Here is a 21,271-nt window from a genome sequence, read left to right on the forward strand (position 1 = left end):
GTTGGAAAAATACAGATTCTCTTGCCGTTTAAAAAACAACACAAAACAGCGTAAGAAGACCTCGTTAATGTATTTATTTTACAGATTTTTAAAAAGAGCAACCGATTAAAATGAATGTTACAAAGTTGAAATGATTATATGAGCTGTTTTTACCGAAAAATGATCAGGAGCGCCCTGAAAATGGTCAGATCCGCCTCTCTGGCTGCAATGCGCCTTCCCGACACAGGGGGAACAGATTTTCACGGGGAAACAGAATTTCGCACAAGACCGGCATTATCTCCGAGGAGCCGTGCGGCACGGAAAGTGACTCTGACAGCGAAGAAGGGGAAATTGGCATGTCTGATTTAGCGCAGCTGTTTAATTCAGAAACAGAGGATGATGACTTTGATGGGTTTGATTAATACTTTGTAATAAATACATGAATAAAGCACAATCATACTCAGTTTTGCTCCCGCTCAATTTTTCTACCTGAAAACTTAATTCAACAACAGCCTCTGGTCCGGGCCGCCTCCGGGTTCTCCGCGGCGGCTGGCAGGTGTTTTTCATCTAAATAATCTAAATCTTGCAGCTATATTTGCTGTGATCAGTGGGAATAAAATAGTTTTAATATGTTTTTAAATGAGAAAGTCCACCTGAAAACTTAATCATCGCAGTCAGTTCATCCAGATTATCATCCTGCCTATACTATTTCTGTCGGAGCCGCTCAGACCCCCACATACCAGCGGTGCGGCGACAGCAGAAATCCCTTCAACAGCAGCCTCACCGCGGCGGCTGGCAGGTGTTTTTCATCTAAATAATCTAAACTGCAGGCACCAGGATACCGGTAATAAAAGCGAATATATTCTGTCGGAAGGTTTCAGGATTTTAAGTTAATTTATGGCTCAATAAACTGTTTCAGAGGAGTGATCACAGCTCTCTGTCATCAGCGATGTGTCTGTGTTTGATTAATACTTTGTAATAAATACATGAATAAAGCACAATCATACTCAGTTTTGCTCCCGCTGTATTTTTAAATACGCAGTAGAGGTATGTAAAGGTAGTAGAGGACATGTACCTGTATATAAATAACGCGCCCTATAGTCCGGTGCGCCTTATGTGTGTGTTAAATACAGTAATGGCACACATAACTGAGACTGCGCCTTTTAGTACGGTGCGCCTTATGGTCGTGAAAATACAGTACAATATAAAAACTTACAATTTAATAGTTAAAATAAGACCCTTGTTTTATTTGTTTTAGAGGTCAGGAAAAGACTAGCCTTGCTTCGCAGAGCTGAGCGCATCCGAAAACGCAGCAAGCGGAAGCAGAAAGAGAGAGCCAGCTTCTTCAAGGATCCCTTCAAGCATGCCAGACAGCTGCTGGAGGAAAAGAAGACTGGCAAGCTTGAAACTACCAGGGAGCAATTGGAACAGCATGTCAGAAAGCAGTACAGCGATCCACAAAGGAATGTCCCCTTAGGAACACCAGGATATTTACCGCAGCCTGCACAACCAACTGTTGAGTTTAACACCATGCCTCCCAAGCTCAGTGAGGTTAGGCAAGTTGTGGAGAAAGCGAGGTCTTCTTCTGCACCAGGCCCCAATGGTGTCCCCTACAAGCTCTATAAGAACTGCCCTAAGGTACTAGAGCTGCTATGGTACCTAATGAGAACTGCCTGGAAAAAACAACTCATTCCAGCCGAGTGGCAAAGAGCAGTAGCGGTTTTCATTCCCAAGGAAACAAACTCCAAGGACATAGGGCAGTTCCGTAACATCGCCCTTCTAAACGTAGAGGGAAAGATCTTTTTCTCGGTGCTAGCCAGAAGGATGACGACCTACCTGCTCCAGAACAAATACATCGACACCAACTGTCAGAAGGCAGGGGTGCCAGGGTTCCCAGGATGTGTGGAGCACTCCACAATGATCTGGGACCAGATCCAGAGGGCTAAGCGCGACAAGACTGACCTGCATGTCGTCTGGCTTGACCTGGCCAATGCATATGGATCTGTCCCACACCAGCTGATCATCTATGCCATGGAGTTCTTCCACATGCCTGCTTGCATCAGAAGCATGGTAAAAAGCTATTTTAACAACCTGCAAATGTGCTTCTCTGCCCTTGACTTCACTACTGGATGGCAGCGGCTTGAAGTCGGAATAGCGATGGGGTGTGCCATTTCACCTACACTGTTTGTAGCAGCGTTTGAAATAATCCTCATCGGTGCAAGGCAGATGACAGGAGGAATAAAACTGCCAACTGGCCAGAGGCTCCCCCCGCTAAGGAGCTACATGGACGACGTCACCACCCTCCTTCAGACAGCACCATGTACAGCAAGACTGCTGAGGAGGATTGATGAGCTGATGTCATGGGCAAGGATGAAGATCAAGCCCTCCAAGTCCCGTAGCCTGTCACTCAGGAGAGGTGTCCGGAACGACAGCACCACCTTTGTCGTCGGGGGAGAGAAGATCCCACTCCTTGCAGAGCAGCCCATCAAAAGCCTTGGGAGGCAGTACACTGCCGAGCTTTCTGACAAGCAAATGGGGAAAACCGTTATGAAGCAGCTCTCTGATGGCTTGACGAGAATTGACCAAAGCCAACTACCGGGCAAATACAAGGTATGGTGTTACCAATTTACACTCTACCAGAGACTGCTGTGGCCCCTGAAAATGAGTGAGATCCCCTCATCAACCGTGAGTAGGATGGATGGGAAAGCCAATTCATTTATCCGAAAGTGGTTGGGGCTGCCACGGTGCCTCTCTGAAGCTGGCCTATTTGGGAGGAACATGCTCCAGCTACCCCTAAGATCGCTACAGCTGGGCTACATGCAAGAAAAGACCAGGTTGGTGCTCGAGCTACGGGAGTCCACAGATGAGCTGGTTAGGAATGCTAATGCCAGGGTCCTGACTGGCCGCAAGTGGAACGCCCAGACCGAGGTCGACCAAGCGGTAAGCCGGCTGCAGCACAAGGAGATTGTAGGCAGGGTGCAGGTAGGAAGAGCAGGCCTAGGATGGGGAGAAGCACCACGCTTCTGGTCCAAGGCCCAACACAAGGAAAGAAAGGAAATGGTGGTGGCGGAGGTGATGAGGATGGAGGAAGACCGCTATAAGATCAAGGCTGTGTCTCAGGGACGGCAAGGAAGCTGGACAACCTGGGAGGGAATCTCAACCAGGAACATCAGTTGGTCAGACTTGTGGAAGATCCCACAGGCAAGACTTAGCTTCCTTATCCGCTCAACATATGACACGCTTCCCTGTCCTCGGAACCTTCATCAGTGGTTCGGAAACGAGGAATGTTGTGCACTCTGCAATGCTCCCAACGCAAGCCTCCAGCACATCTTGTCAGGCTGCAAAGTGGCCCTCTCACAGGGCCGCTATAGATGGCGCCACGACCAGGTCTTGAGAAAGCTAGCCGAAGTGCTGGAGGAGCGCAGAAAGGGTAGTAGAACACCATCGCCAGCAGAGGACCCCACCATCTTTGTAGCGGAAGGAGGAATCAGAAGCTTCAAGCAAAGAGAAACCTCAAGGCCCTTCACTACTGGCCAGGAGTGGAGCATGAAGGTTGACCTGGACAGGAAGCTTCAGTTTCCCACAGAAATCACCACCACATCTCTCCGACCAGACATTGTGGCGTGGTCCATAAAGGCAAGAGCGGTAGCCCTCATTGAGCTCATTGTGCCAATGGAGGAAGGGATCGAAGCTGCCTTTGAGCGAAAAAAGGCCAAGTATTCAGAGCTGGCTGCAGAGTGCCGGGAGGCGGGCTGGAAGACTACCATCTACCCAGTAGAGGTCGGATGCCGAGGCTTCACAGGGTTGTCGACCATACGCCTCCTGAAAGACGTGGGAGTCAGGGGAGGAAGGCTGAGGAAGGCAACAAAGGAACTGGCTGAGGAGGCGGAGAAAGGGAGCTTTTGGCTCTGGCTGCGGAGGAAGGACAGAACCTGGGGGAATAACACCTAACCCCAAGATAACAGTTGCAGGGAATAACATCTTTCAGCTGCAGGGGGTGACAGGGAGACGTCCCTGTCACTGCCCCGCCACCAGGAGACGTTCCAGGATTAAAGGGGCGAAACGTTGGTGAATGGTGGTTCCTGGCTGATGACCCTGCAGCTGACCCATGGGCACCGGAGGAGGTGCGACAGGCAGAAATGCCAAGCAGGATTTAACACCCTCCTGTATTATCCTTACACACCTGTTGAAAGCTGGTCATTTTTAGATGAGATACTGGGGTTATTCAGGTGGAGGAAGAAAATCTGTGACCCTTCATACATTGTGACCCAAGGATGTGCTACATCTATATCACTATAGACCTCTTTAGGTGTAGGAATGAATGCAGGGAAGTTAGGGTTAGTAGATAGCAGAGTTGTGAAGAGACTCTCACCAGACGCTTTGGTCTCACTATATGACGGGTCACAGATTTGGTTGTAACATTTTCTGGGACAGCTTTAGTCGGGGACAGGTGTTCCAAAACAGGAATCGGGGACTAGTAATTTTCTTGAACTATAGTGTCCAACACTGCTTACAAGGTAGTAAGGCTATTTACCCATAGCTGGGACAGTGGTTGACGGGTGCCAAGACACGTCCTCATGGTGGTGGGATTCGTCTGGTCTCGTCTCTGGGGCCCACTGTTGCTCCGAGATCCCCTGCAGTTTGGCCTGGGACAGTAAAGTACCCAGTTGACGTGTGTGGCCACGTGGAGGCACTGCTTGGAGTTCTGTGGTGGAGAGGCTATGTACCGGCAGGAGGAGAATCGCACCCTGGCTCCTCTTTTCAGCCCAAATGTAGGGACATGCCATGCAGTAGCTGAATGCAGAGAGCTGCAAGCACGAAGCAGGACCTCGACACTACTGCAGGAGACGCTTCACACTCACCTATGTGCATTCATTTGCACACAGACACACACTTAATTTTTTTTTTTTTTGGGGGGCTTTTTTTTTAAAGCTTTTTTTTATTTTATGTGTATAATTTTTTTTTTTTAAGCAGTATATTTATTAAAATTTCCAAGTAGTTTGGTACAATGTAACATAAATTAGGAATAACACATGTCTATGTAATAAATAAAAAATAAAGAAGAAAAAAGAAAAGAAAAGAAAAGAGCAAACAAATAAATAAACAGACATAAAACAAAATAACGGAGATACAGGGCGTATTATTCAAGATGATGATATGTACTGTTGCATCACTGATACTTTAAATCAAAACAGACTTTATCAAAAAAAGAGGTGAATGGCTCATTATGAGTCTCAAAATTGTTCAAGGTCTCCATCAAATTGAGCAAGATGGTCCAAATATGGTTGCCAAGTCTTAAAGAATTTTTTAAGATTGTCCATCATGGCATATCGGATTTTCTCCATGTGCAATACAGAGGTAAGATCTGTTAGCCACGTCTTGAAGAGTGGCACTGCTTCTGATTTCTAAAGCTTTAGAATCAATCTCTTTGCAATTAACATTCCGTTCATAATAGTATGCTGTCCAAGAGGACTATGAGACAGTAGAGACAGGGAATATCCAAACAGTGCCACCTCTGGCTCGGGCTTGAACACACAACCATACATTTCAGAAAACCAATGGAATACTCCACACCAGAAAGCATACAGTTTCGGACATGTCCAAAAGAGGTGGGTTAAGGAACCATCAGCTAATTTACATCGATCACATAAAGGTGAGACAGTAGGGTAAATTCTATGCAATTTAGTTTTTGAGTAATGAAGTCTGTGCATGACCTTAAACTGGATTAAGTGATGTCTGGCATTAACAGAACAGTATTGAATTCTACTTAGACTCTCCTCCCAGACAGTATGGTTAATCTGGAGACCCAGTTCCTCTTCCCAAGCTTTCTTCATAGAGTGGGTGGCGCAGTTCAGCTGTTCAGAAAATACCTTGACAAGATTTGAGATCAAGTGTTTTGAATCTGCTTTCTTCTGGGAGGGACTCAAAGTTAGGCAGGTTTTGGCGGGCGTAGTTTCTAGCTTGAAGGTATCTAAAAAAATTTATTGTCAGAAGAGAAAACTTTTCTTTTAGTTGAGCAAATGAGGCAAAGTGCTTGTCAATGTACAGATCTTTCAGAGCTACTATGCCTTTTAGCCTCCAATTACAAAAAGTTGCATCTGAGAATGAAGGGGGGAATGCATGGTTATGACACAGTGACCACCCACGCAGGGTGGCCATTGAAATGCCTCACGTGCTGCGTCACCCAGCTTAGGGAGATTCAGATTCTACAGCCATGCAGAGGCATCCCCCCCCAGCTTTAGATGTATATAACTGTTGGTAATATTCCCTGAAACACTTGTTTATATTGTTGGGGTCTGTGATAATGTCCCCAGATTTTGATTTGATTTGATGTATAGCTCTGCTAGCCTGCAAACCTCTCAGTTGGCGAGCCAATAGCTTCTGGAGCTTGTTTCCTAATTCAAATTGTTTTTGTTTCAGTCTGAACAGTTGGTCCTGCACCTGAGCAGACAGAATGTCATTATACTCATACTTCAGTTTTAGAATGTTCTGTAGGGTGGAGGAGTTAGCAGAAGATTTATAGGCTGTTTCTAATTGCGTTAGATCTTTTTCAATTTCCAAAAGACGTTTTTTCTGGCAGATCGGGGAAAAAATAGATGGCCACCTCGTTGGATTTCAGGGGGAATTGTTGATGAGCAAGCTGCAGTATTTTCTCCTTGATTTGAAGGTGATGAATCCGGGCTATCATCACACGCGGTCGTACTTTTTCCCCCGAGGATAATTTCCCTAGGCGGTGTGCTTGATCCACAACAACAGGGCTGGGAAAATTGCTAGCGCCCAGCAGTTCAGGTATAAACTTCTCCAGAAATTCAGCAGGGCTTCTTTTCTCGATCTTTTCGGGCAGGCCTACAATTTTTATATTCTGACGCCTAGAGCGAGCCTCCAGGTCAATTACTTTTGAACAGAGTGCTTGGTTTTCCGCCCGCATTTTCACGCAGACTTGTTCAAGTTGTGAGAGGCGGTGGTCGTGGTTGGAGTTAGCTTCTTTAATTTCTGCCATACGATTTCCAAGGCTCACCAGAGATGCTTGAGTAGAAGCTAGTGTTGCTTCTAATGAGTCAAATCGATCAGTCATCGTCTTGTTCATACTTTCTATTGCCAGAAGGATGCTGCTTGACTCCGCTTTAGCGTCCTTGCTAGCCTCGGGGCCTGCCATGGCATGTTCTGATGCTAGCAGTAACCCCGGCGATGCAGGAGTTCTAGTCTCAGCAGGGCTCCTATCCTGCAGTTTTCCACGTTCAGTCTTTGTTTTTCCCATCTCCTCGATTTTAGTTTAAGGTTAAATCAGCAATAGGTCAGGTAAACTGGTGGATTTTGAATTAAATACCGAGTTATTCTGTAAGATGGAGAGGAGCACAGGGAAAACGCGTCTACTCCATCCGGTACTCACTAGCGCCCCCTCTTATGTGTATAATTTAATCAGTTTTTTTTTTTTTTCTCCAGCTTCCTTTTTCTGTTGGTTCAGGATCTGGACTGTCCCTCTGCTCTGGCAGGGTCTCCTAAGAGCGGGCTTCCTCTTCCAGAATATCTGCCTCTCTCAGCATCTCCTCCACAAACTCATCTAGCTCCATCTGGGTTACATCAGTAGGTTGAATTTCTTCTGACAGGTCGTCAAGATCCATGGACGCAGGGTCTGAAGTGGTTTTCGCAGGGATGGAGTCTTTTTGGGATGTTGCTTCTTGGCGCCTGGCCATTTTTCGTTTTGGAGGACCAAGGTCATCTCTGTCTTCGAGCTCAGCTGTCAGATACTCCAGCTTTCTTTTATAACTGCCCTCACACCGAGAGTCCAATTGTTGAAGGGAATTGACTTGCTGTTGGAGAGCGTCCTTCTCAGCTCTAAGGCTGTTCCTCATTTCTGTCTCTTTATCAAGCTGCTGCTCGAATGTGTCTTTATGCCGTTTTAGAGCAAAGACGTTGGTATCATACTTAGTTTTCAGTTCCTGGAACGAAACTTGAACCTTCTCCAGTTCACCTTGCAGGTTTTTCACCATCTCTGTGGATTTTTGATGCAGGGATTCAAAGTTTTGAGCCCTTTTCTGATGGTTGTTCTTCTCAGCTCTGAGTTCATTAATGAGCTGCAGATCAGACTTTGCTCTTTTCTCCTTCTCCTGTTGACATTTTTCTGCTTTCTGCTTTAGTGCAGAAATGTCTGTTTCATATCTGGACTTTAGTTCTTGGTAAGCGACCTTCATTTGTTCCAACTCAGTCTTATATTTCATTTCATTGTTAACCTTGGAGGCGGTGGTCGCAGGGCTGAGAGTTTCTGGGTCATTAGAGGTTTGAATTTTCACCAGTTTTCTCTTGGTTTCTTTGCCCTTGTTAATCAACATGTCTTTGAGATTTTTCTGTCTTTCTAACTCAGATTTTGTATATTGGAGCTCTTCCTCCAGGGCGGCTACCTTTTGGGTCTCTTCAACCCATTTAGCTTTTTCGTTTTCCAAAAGACAGCTGAGCCTTTGGATTTCATGCTGGGAATTATTATCACGCTGCCTTTTCTTAATGCAGTGTCTCAAATCTTGTCCATCGTCAGATTCAAATTGCTGTTTTTTCTGCATTTCCAACTCAATTTTAGTTTTTTTGAGCTCTTCCTTCAGGGTGTTTACCTTTATATTCTCCTCAATCCATTTATCTTTCACAAATTCGAGAAGAGAGCTGAGTTGTTGGTTATCTAGGTTTTCTTCCTGGTAATGATTGTCAAGCTGCTTGTTGTTAACGCGGCATCTCAAATCTTGTCCATTGTCACATTCATCTGGCTGTTTTTTCTGCATTTCCAACTCAAATCTAGTTTTTTTGAGAAATGAGCTGGGTTGGTTATCTAGCTTTTCTTCCTGGGAATGATTATCAAGCTGCTTGTTGTTAATGTAGCGTCTCAAATCTTGTCCAGTTTCCCGTCCATACGGCTGATGTCTCCAACCACCGTTGGAGTAACGCTGCTTTTGATGCGGCATTTTTACTCAAAAAACGGTTGTTAAAGGTTGGGTTAATCTCGAAAGGTTTGAATATCGAACAGGAAAGCGCTTTGCATACGTCTGAACTGGTCAGTGGTGTAGCAAGCAATGAGAACTCTTGTTTACCTTTGAAACACAAAGAATTCTAAAGGATGACATCACAGGGAGTGTTTTAGAATGTTTAGAATGTTGAAGTCACACAAACCCCTCCCACTCATACACACACACACACACACACACACACACATTGTGTCACAATATCCTTGTGGGGACCTTCCATTGACTTCCATTCATTTCCCACTAATTTATATGGCCTAACAATGACCCTTGCCCTAACCCTAACCATTACCGACACATACCTATCCCTAAACCTAACCTAAACTCAATTCACACCTTAGTCCTAAACCTAACCCCCACCCCAAGAAGAGAAACTTTCCTTATGGGGACCAGTTGTTGGTCCCCACAAGTACCTATGAGTCCCCAAAATGTAGCATATTCCTAGGAAATTGTCCCCACCAGGTATTAAAGACATGGCCACACACACACACACCACACACACACCTTACCAGCAGGAGACTGTCAGCCTATCACTGCCTAGAGGGGATTTTGTTTCTAGTTTATTGAAAAAATAAAAACCAAAAATAAAATGTACTTTAAAGATCTATTACCATAATATGACTGAAGATTTGACTTAATCATTTTTATAGAAATTGCCAAGAGGGGACATTTACATATCCAAGTGGGGACCTTTACATACTGCAATAGAACTGCCTGTACCTCTCTTTTTTTCTACCTAAAGAGTATTTGCTTACTACAAGGAATTGCTTTAACTCTTTTAAGAAATTGATGATTGAACTTGAATGAATTCTTTTCAATACAAATATTACAAAAAAAAGTGAAATGATGGCCACATTTGACGATGAATAATATTTTGAATCCCATTTAATGTTATGATTCTGGCCTGTCTGCCTGCTCTGCTCTCCCTGTGAGCAATCATCTCCAGCTGCTGCCTGCTGCACTGCAGTGCAATCAGCAGAATGTCCCTCACCTGTGTTCAAGCAGTTATAAGACAGCCTGTGGCAGGCAGACAGGGCCAGATAATTGCAAACCAACTAGCAAGCAGTATCCAGCACTTAAAGTTACCTGACCAAGTCTTTGCTTCACGGATTTTCCCTTTTTGCCTAGCCCTTTTTGGATTTCTCTGCCCTCTGGACAACGACCCTGTTTCTGCCTCTTGACTTCTGCCTCCTGCCAAGCTCCCTGTTCACTAAAGCCTGAGTCTGGCTTCCTGGACCTAATTCCTGCCTCTGTGCTCCAAGCCACCCAACAACAGTTTTAAGGAGAAATCTGCTCTATTCATGCTGCTGAAGGGAGGACTCTTTTAAGGTTAGTGGTTTTGTTGGTTTCATGCTTTTCATTATTTGAACTCCTTCAAGCCACTAACCTAAATCTCCCTCCTTAGAAATCCCTGACCCACGGTGGATGTGCTCCTGATGTCCTGAAATTTTAATAAACTGTTTAAATCCTTATTCTGTGTTCTGGCTGAAACTTTGGGTCTTCTGACTGGATCATTACATTTAACCCTTTAAGGTCCGCACCAAGAAAACTGCAATGAAAAAAATTTTTCTTTGTATTTTTTATTCCTTTAGAACATCAATAACAAAGTGCATAACTTTTTTTTTGCAAACACCCCCATAGTTTTTAAATCTTAAGCCTCTATCAAACGGTTGAGAATTCCGTTTATGGTAAAACTTTGCATACAATTACTCATAACAAAAAATTATTAAAACTCTTCTTTAATCTAGTAACAGAGTAGGAAAAACAGGCAAAAAGAGTTGTAATGCATTAGAACCAACTGCAACTGCAGTTTTGATGTATCGGATCAACCTTATTTCTGGTGATATGCAACAAAGCACTGCTGATGGGCATTCAGGCACAAGAAAACGTTGCACTTCTGAGACTTCCACCTTGACACTCCTTTTGGACAGAGGTTACACCGGCCTTGTTTGTCACAGTGAAGTGGTTAGTGTCCAAAGTTGTCATAACGCACATCTGGCTGGGGCTGAGTAGGTCTTGGGGTGTAACGTTTCTTCTGATGCAACATTTGTGGTGGAGAAGAAGATGGTGGTCTTCCAACCTTCTGTGCTGGCTTGTTGACCTGCATCAAACTATGAGCAACTGCCAGACGAAACCTTTTGAGGCAGAGTGGCTTCTCATTCAGTAGGGCACAATCCCTCTTATGAATGAGCCAGGCATTTGAGATGCACAGATCAAGAATGTAGCCAAACAGTGGAAAATACCATCGCCTTGATTTTGCTGGGGTCTTGTACATGTGTACCAGCATGTCCGAGAGATCGATGCCTCCCATATGTTGATTGTAGGCAGGAATAACTGATGGGCATGGAACATCAATCTTTGTGCGGGTGTCTTTACTCCATCGCTTAACACTTCCAATAGGCATGATCCCACATGCATTGCTTAGAATGTTAACACGTTTGTTGTCAAACCATTTCACAGCAAGCACTCCTTCAAAAGACCTAAAGTCAAAGGCCCCACAACCTTTTTTCATCAGTTCTTTGTCTGACATTAGTGAAGCTTCACCTATTCGGTTTGATATATATATATATATATATACATTTATATTAACTACAGAGTATTGTCAATGTTATTTGCCAAACGATAATGTTATAATACTTTCATAGTTTCACACCACAGATGGAAATGTAAAAACCTCATCTTGTGATCCTGATCTTGCAACATTTGAATTTAGTAACATTTTACTCATTCAAACATTTGGCTCTGCAGGTAAAGACCCCGGTATAAACTATATTTCTAAATGTTTACAGGCCTCCTAAGTCCACATCAAACTTTTTACATTATTTTAATGACCTCCTGTCTGTGATATGCGTTGATTATGACTGTTTAATTATTGTGGGAGACTTTAACTTTCACGTTGACAACCCTGAAGACAGAAGTGCAAAAGAACTGTGTGACACACTTAGAAACTCAACATGTTAAACAACTAACGCACAATCAGGGACATATTTTAGACTTGATCATCACTAAAGGTCTGAAGATTTCTAAAGTCAGTGTTATTGATGTTGCCCTATCTGATCACTTTTCTGTTACTTTTGAGGGCATCATTTCCAGTGACTCATTTAGCCAAAGGGACATCATAAGAAAACGCACCTTTAAGGAAAATGCCACAGAAACTTTAATTCAAGCTTACTCTGCTACGTCAACCTTGGGTTGCAACTCAGTAGATGAGCTAGTAGATAACTTTCAGTCTAAAGTCTCAGACATCATTAGCTGCATTGCTCCAATTAAAGTGAAAGTCTTTTCCGGAAAGAAAAAATCTCCTTGGAGAAGTGCTCCAGCAGTTAGAAACGAAAAAAGGGAGTGTCGTAAAGCTGAACGCAGGTGGAGAAAGACGAGACTCCAGGTTCACTATGACATCTATAAAGAGACTTTACAGATACAGTATAGCTTACAACTGAAAAATGCAAGAGAATCTTTCTTCTCTGAAATCATTAACAAGAATATTAATAATACTCGTGCATTTTTTGCCACAGTTGACAAGTAAACAAATCCTCCTGTGTCCGTGGCTCCTGAACTCCACTCCACCAGGGCCTGCAATGAATTTGCTAATTTCTTTACTGAGGAAATCCTAAAGATCAGAGGATCAGTTTATACATCCATATCAAGTTCAGTACCAAAGTTGCCTCCAACTGGAATTGATCTTGACCAAATGTCCCAATTCAGCCAAATAAACTATAAAAGCTTAGAGGAAATCATTCAGCAGCTAAGTTCCTCCTCCTGCTGCCTTGATGTTCTACCCACAGCTTTCTTTAAGAAAGTTTTGCCTGTCATAGCGTCTGATTTGACTCAAATAATAAACACGTCCCTTCTGTCAGGTGTTTTCCCGCAGTCCCTAAAAACAGCAAATATCAAACCACTGCTGAAAAAGAACAGTTTAGACAAACTACTACTCCAGAACTACAGGCCCATATCAAACCTCCCCTTTATCAGTAAGATTATTGAAAAAGCTGTGTTTCAACAATTAAACACTTTCTTAGATATGACCAGCCGCTTTGACGTGTTCCAGTCAGGTTTCCGTGCTCACCACAGTACAGAGACTGCCCTTATCAAGGTGTTTAATGACATCCGTATAAAAACAGACTGTGGAAGAGCCACAGTGCTGGTACTATTGGACCTCAGTGCAGCATTTGATACTGTAGATCACTCCATCCTGTTAGAGCGCCTGGAAAACTGGGTGGGCCTCTCTGGTACAGCTCTCAACTGGTTTAAATCCTACTTAAAGGACAGGGACTTTTTTGTATCAGTAGGAAACTTTACATCAGAGATGACAAAAATCACATGTGGGGTTCCCCAAGGGTCCATCCTGGGTCCCCTCCTGTGCAATATCTACATGCTCCCTCTGGCTCAGTTAATAAAAACAACAACATCAGCTACCATAACTATGCAGACGACACACAGCTTTACATCACCATGTCACCAGGTGACTATGAACCAATTCAAGCACTGAGGAAATGCTTAGAAGAAATCAATGCCTGGAGGTGCCATAATTTTCTTCAACTGAATAAAAACCAAACTGAAGTAATAATCTTTGGACCAATAGAGGAGAGATCTAAAGTTAGCGCACAGCTTCAGTCGCTTCAGCCAGTAACCACTGATCAGGCCCAGATCTAGGTGTAGTGCTGGATTCAGACTTGAACCTCCAAAAGCATTTAAAGACAATTACAAGGTTGGCTTTCTATCCCCTGAAGACCACAGCTGATCCAGAACGCTGCTGCCCATGTCCTCACTAAGACTAAGAAAGTAGAGCACATCACCCCAGTTCTAAAGTCCTTCCACTGGCTCCCTGTATCTCAGAGAATAGACTTTAAAATACTTCTGTTAGTCTATAAATCTCTGAATGGCTTAGCACCTAAATACATCACAGACTTGCTATCAGTGTATCAACCCTACAGACCACTCAGGTCTTCTGGCTCCAGCCTGCTCTGCATACCTAGAACCAGAACTAAACATGGAGAAGCAGCATTTAGTTCCTATGCTCCACTTATCTGGAACAAACTTCTAGAAAACTGTAAAAGTGCGGAAAGCCTGAGTTCCTTTAAATCAAGACTAAAAACACATTTGTTTAGGATTGCCTTCCACTGTTCTAGTTAAACAGTTCAACTAAAACATCATTAATTCAACTTCTTTATTTTCTTAAGTCCAACTAATTTTTATATTATTTTTAGTTTCTGCATTTTATTTTATTTTTTTCCTACTTGCTTTGATTCTGTTTTATTTTCCTATATTTTAATCCTATATGTTAATCATTGTCATTGTACTGAATTGTGATATACAAATAAATTTGCCTTGCCTTGCCTATGAAGCTCAAGAAACACTTATATTAACAATTACAAATTAATCATAAACAATTACATTTCTTAGTGTCCATTCGTCAATGGATCATAAATTTAGTCTTAGTCTCGTTGACAAAAATAATTTTTTATTTTTATCTTATTTTTATTTTCTGAAAACTATTTTTGTGAGTTATCGTCACATCATTGTCACGGGAAAAAGGGGCATTGACTAAATATTTTCGTCATCATCATGGTTGATGAAATTAACACTGGTCTGTTAAGAGGATTTTTTTTTCAGACATTTTTTTTCACCTAAAATAAAGGTGAATACTTTTCTCAGACCGAGGTAAAATTCACATCTGCCAAGATTAGACGCAACTTCATCTAATTTATGACTAGACATAATGACAAAAGTATTCACTTCTGTTTATTTCTATAGCCAATTCACAACACATGTCTATAAATCCAGATTAAGCTAATCCATCAGAGACTACAGGCATGTCTTTAAGGCATAAAAACCTGGATGACTCTTAACCTGAATGCAAACAAAACAGAAGGGCAGATTATTTCTCCTGCAACCGCACATATCCAATGTCACTTAGGTTTGGTCGCGAGCCAGTTTTGCTGGTATGCTTCTGCACCGTCGGTCTGAAATTTCTAGGGACGCACTGCGGTTTCCCACCAAAGTGCAAGGGGGAGCCTATTCCAGAGCTCGTGAGAACTTCGGCGGTGCCGGCGGGAGTGTTTATCTTCCAAAACAACAATACCGCATCTGCAAGATACACTATATTGCCAAAAGTATTTGCTCACCCATCCAAATTATTGGAATCAGGTGTTCCAATCACTTCCATGGCCACAGGTGTATAAATTCAAGCACCTAGGCATGCAGACTGTTTTTACAAACATTTGTGAAAGAATGGGTCGCTCTCAGGAGCTCAGTGAATTCCAGCGTGGAACTGTGATAGGATGCCACCTGTGCAACAAATCCAGTCGTGAAATTTCCTCGCTCCTAAATATTCCACAGTCAACTGTCAGCTGTATTATAAGAAAATGGAAGTGTTTGGGAACGACAGCAACTCAGCCACGAAGTGGTAGGCCACGTAAACTGACGGAGCGGGGTCAGCGGATGCTGACGCGCACAGTGCGAAGAGGTCGCCAACTTTCTGCAGAGTCAATCACTACAGACCTCCAAACTTCATGTGGCCTTCAGATTAGCTCAAGAACAGTGCGCAGAGAGCTTCATGGAATGGGTTTCCATGGTCGAGCAGCTGCATCCAAGCCATACATCACCAAGTGCAATGCAAAGCGTCGGATGCGGTGGTGTAAAGCACGCCGCCACTGGACTCTAGAGCAGTGGAGACGCGTTCTCTGGAGTGACGAATCGCGCTTCTCCATCTGGCAATCTGATGGACGGGTCTGGGTTTGGCGGTTGCCAGGAGAACGTTACTTGTCTGACTGCATTGTGCCAAGTGTAAAGTTTGGTGGAGGGGGGATTATGGTGTGGGGTTGTTTTTCAGGAGCTGGGCTTGGCCCCTTAGTTCCAGTGAAAGGAACTCTGAATGCTTCAGCATACCAAGACATTTTGGACAATTCCATGCTCCCAACTTTGTGGGAACAGTTTGGAGCTGGCCCCTTCCTCTTCCAACATGACTGTGCACCAGTGCACAAAGCAAGGTCCATAAAGACATGGATGACAGAGTCTGGTGTGGATGAACTTGACTGGCCTGCACAGAGTCCTGACCTCAACCCGATAGAACACCTTTGGGATGAATTAGAGCGGAGACTGAGAGCCAGGCCTTCTCGTCCAACATCAGTGTGCGACCCCACAAATGCGCTTCTGGAAGAATGGTCAAAAATTCCCATAAACACACTCCTAAACCTTGTGGACAGCCTTCCCAGAAGAGTTGAAGCTGTTCTAGCTGCAAAGGGTGGACCGACGTCATATTGAACCCTATGGATTAGGAACGGGATGTCACTTAAGCTCATATGTGAGTCAAGGCAGGTGAGCAAATACTTTTGGCAATATAGTGTATCACGGTCACAGAGATGGATCTAGAGTTGCTAGACATTGAAGAGGAACAGGTTCTGTTAATGGGTTTGGCAAAAAGACCGATTAACCTTTCATCGTAGTTGTCCAATGTAGCTGTTCCTCGGATTTTAAAATGCGAACACGGGGCGTGGTTGTGCACAGAAGCAGATTTGACGGTTGCAGAGGCTATGCATTAGAACAGGCATACCTAGAACTGACTGATCAGATTACTTTTCAAAGGCTCTGGTTCAAAGACTCAAGGCCAGTTTATACTTCTAATGTAGGCATCCCAAACTCGGTCCTCAAGGCCCCCTGTCCTGCAGGTTTTAGAGGTTTCTCTGCTTCAGCACAGCTGGTTATAATGATTGCAGTAGACCAAAGGCCTGTTATTCAGCTTTCAATTAAAATCAACTGTTCTGGAGCAAGGAAACCTCTAAAACCTGCAGGACAGGGGGCCTTGAGGACCGAGTTTTGGGATGCCTACATTAGAAGTATAAACTGGCCTTGAGTCTTTGAACCATAGCCTTTGAAAAGTAATCTGATCAGTCAGTCATTTCACTTGGATGGGATGAAATTGATCTGAATTGAATTAGTTGTGGTTTGTCAATAGAAATGGCATACTCTAATTTAAATCAACACAGATGCAGGGTTATTGTTGATCTCGTGTTAAAGGCCAATTACTGAGCTAATGGCATTTCTGATCATTGATAGGAAATTAACCTGCTCCCATAGTTTTTTTTTGTTTGTTTGTTTTTTAACAGAGCAGAAGTAGAAAGGTTCTGAAGAAGCTGCGTATGTTCATGCCTACAATCATCAATCTTTAGTTGCTCAATTTGGCTTTAAAAAATACTTGCTCAACTTGGCTCATCTACTTTCAAATAAAAGCATGCAATATGGAAGCATATCAACCTGTGGAGAACATCCGTCTTACATGTCGTCCTGATACAAAGATACAAAAATACCTTGAAGGTTTAAGGTTATTTTATATGAAGGAATCCATCCCAGTAAAGCTCTTCCAGTAAAGACCTCTATGAGAATTTCTTCTTAATCCACAATGTCTGATTATTCAGACTTCTTTATGGTACAAGCAGGTTTGCTGCCAGAATAAAACTAAACAGGGTAGTGTTTCAGCTATATTCCTCTCATGTTTGCACTCATTTAACCTCTCACATTAAAAACTTCCCTCTACTCAGAAAGCTGATTTATTATTCTGCCACGTTCATATTTAAACGAACAAATTTCTACATAATTTAAATGGGAAAGCATTTAGCCTTTCAGCGATATGAGGCCTCCTCTGTTCTAAAAAGTATCTGACATTTCTAACACCACGGATCTTTTAACGACTTTTAGTCATTTGGCTATTTTCAGATTAATGTAAGTCACCTAACTGCCTCTTTCAGACGTGACTACACATCTGCAGTCATTTGAAAAGGTCTTCAAGTGAAAATGGTCTTAAAGAAAAGTGCTCTGCTTTTTCCACAAGCTGTTGAACTGATGGATTTTCAGACTCACAGGGAGGTTAAACCTTTAAATAATCCCCAATGGAAACCTATCTCTGCGTCTAACATCACTGCACTCTATTTTTGCATCCGATTCATCATTTAACATTTTTCGAGGGACTTTCTTCTGCTTTTCTTATTCAGCATTAAGGAACACGTAGTGAAACAAGTTATATCAGCAATGAGTCATCATTTAGACTATTGTTTGCAGTAATTATAAGCACTGTTAAAAACAGGGAAATTACATTTTAATTCTTAAAGTTTAGTTTGAAGATTTGTTTTCTAATGTACTGCATTTCAGATGTCATTTTTGATACACTTAAATGTTTTAGGTCATCAAAGTAAGATGACTCCACAAAATATAATATGTTATAAACAAATTTTATTTTTATTTTTTTTTAAGTAAGAAATAGTCTTTTTTTGGCTACAGATTTTGATTGCAGTTGCATCTTCTCTGCTTATCTTTGCTGCATTTCTGGGATTAAATGCATTGAATGGGAGCTCATCTTAAAGGGAAAATGCTGCAGCTCTATGCAAAAACATTTCAAAGAAAGATTGTGGATGAGCTTCTGTTCTTTAATATTCACTAACAACTATTTGAAGTCAGAACTTAAAACTCCCTCTACATATGTTGGGACATTAACCATGATGATTAACCATCATCACTTGATTAGAAGGTCAAGTTCAGTTCCATGGTGCTAATGCCCGCTCAAAGCTGCTACAAACCTTCCCCGCAATGTGCTCCTCAGGAAACCTTCCACTGAGGTGTGCCTTCACCTCATAGATTTCTATTGTGAAGTGGTTTGAAAACATACAAATCGCTCTAAATTATTGAAAAGCTAATTTGATCACACTCAGAATTCTTCAAGATAGACTTGGTTTTCAGGGAAAAAAATCATCCTAAACTGTGAAAGGGTTTTCAACCATGTTTTCCCTTCCTCTGTCATGTTGAGTGGAGGTTTTAGAGGACCAAAATGCAGAGATCAGGAGGCACAGATAAGTATTGTAGATTTAATCAGGTAGTTCAAAGAAAGAGAGGCAAAAATACAATAATACAGATAAACAAAATGTCAGGGAAAACTCATGTGGGAAACCAGAGATAAGGAGCACTGGTAGAAATAAACTGCAAAGACACAGAATACAAAGGAAAAAAAAACCCAAGTAGAGGGCAGAACCCTGACAGTACCCTCCCATCAAGGGTGGATAATGGACGCCCTTACAGTCATAAAACAAACCCAAAGTCCAAGAAACACAAAACAACCTGCCCAGGGTGGGTGGGGGCTCAGGAAACAAAACCTAAAACCAGATGGCTTGAAGACGCAAAACCATTAAAGGTGGTTTAGATTTAAGGAAACACTCAGAAATGATCTGATATTTGATTAGAAATTCAACAAATATTACATTGTATTCAGATGCTGGGTAACAGATGAGAACCCTTTTTTGAATATTATTTAACAATGCCTTTATTTATACATTGATAAGGTTAATTATTAAATAATTTAATCTAAATGAAAATACATGAATTCATTTTAACTTTTGAGAGCAGCATGACAGCCTATAACCAGTCAAAATATGTCAGTTGGACTGCTAGTGGAGAAGTCTTTAGTCATTTATTTGCTTGAACTGCATTCCTCATAATTCTTGAGGCCAACTTTCATTCACTTAATTCTGAAGTTTCAATAAATATATATTCTCTGTATATATGCAGACACACTGTATATAACCCATGCACTCTTTCCTCTTTTTGGCACCTTATTCTGACTATTAAGCTGATGTGTCAAGTGAATTTCTCCAAATTGACACATCAGCAAATTCTTATCTTATCTCTCTTATCTTATCTCAATTTACTTAGCTTGGTAAATTCAAACCAAATTAGAACTTTTTTTTTTTTTTTTTCAGTGTAGTCCTGTTTCTTTGACAGTGACTAACTGGATGTGCTCTCTTCATCCTCTGACATGGGAGCTGGCTCAATGAGTCGATGCAATCAACTGGTCTGTTAGCTCATATAATTCAGCTGGGATGGTGATGGGGTTTCAAATGTTGTAAACAGTCTAGTTGTAAATAAAAGAAGGGGGATGGTGTTTTTTTTTTTTTTTTTTTTTTTTTTTTTTTTTTGGGAAGCATGCATAGCCTAATTAACTTAGCAATATGCATGGTGTGGTTGTTATATGTCAGGTACAGAGGTCATTGACCTGGACCAAGCAACCGTACAATAGAATTACAGTCTTTCCCTGGACTGGCAGGGCTATCACTGCCACTACATAGTTAGCATGGCTATCACTGCCCCTACAGAGTTAGCAGGGCTATCACTGCCCCTACATAGTTAGCAGAGCTATCACTGCCCCTACATAGTTAGCATGGCTATCGCTCCCCTACATAGTTAGCATGGCTATCACTGCCCCTACAGAGTTAGCCGGGCTATCACTGCCCCTACATAGTTAGCCGGGCTATCACTGCCCCTACATAGTTAGCAGGGCTAGCACTGCCCCTACATAGGTAGCATGGCTAGCACTGCCCCTACATAGGTAGCATCATAGATATCCATAATAAAGGCTAGATGTCTCGTCCGCGCTGCTGGCCAATGGGGGTCGACGTCCGCACGTGGCGGCCATCTTGCCACATGCAGCTCGCTCATTCCTAACATTGTGTTTTAAAGGCGCATGTATTTAAATAACCATAACTTCCTCAATTGTCTAACTGTTTGGTTTGTTAAACAAAAGTCAGACATGTAGTTATGACACTGCACACTTATGAATAATTATAACCATGGTATTTCATATGAAAAGAACATTGAATAGAACATACAGGTGCAATAAATATACACATGCACAAGGTATTTATGTTAAATCAATATATGCTAATAAAACTCAGTGTACTGAATGGAAACATGATATATAGATATATCTATAGATATCTATATCTATATAGATATCTATATCTATATAGATATATATATAAATATGTGTTTATATATATATATATAAATATGTATATATATATAAATAAAATTATGTATATAAATATATATATATATATATATATATATATATATATATATATATATATATATATATATATATATATATATATATATAAACACTTTTATTTGGGTGTGATTAATTATTTCACAGTCCTAATTTATTTATATTTACATACATACTTTTATAATATGAATATTATTGTTATAATAAAATATGAAATACTGACAGAAAAGGCTTATTGTGTGGCAACCTCTTGGTGTAGAAGCATAATCCAGGTTTCAAATTAAAGGTAACACTTTGAAGTTTCATGTAGACTATTCAGATTATATATCAGGGGTAATTACACAAAAGTTCCTATTTTCAAACCATTATAAAAGTGACATTTATTTGCTATTAAAATTGGTACAATAGTCCCCTTCACAAGTATATATAGATGTAGCATGTTGAAATCCCCACCTACACT

This window comes from Cyprinodon tularosa, unplaced genomic scaffold, assembly GCF_016077235.1.
Source record: "Cyprinodon tularosa strain WSP-4 unplaced genomic scaffold, ASM1607723v1 ctg688, whole genome shotgun sequence".
Classification (NCBI taxonomy): Eukaryota; Metazoa; Chordata; class Actinopteri; order Cyprinodontiformes; family Cyprinodontidae; genus Cyprinodon; species Cyprinodon tularosa.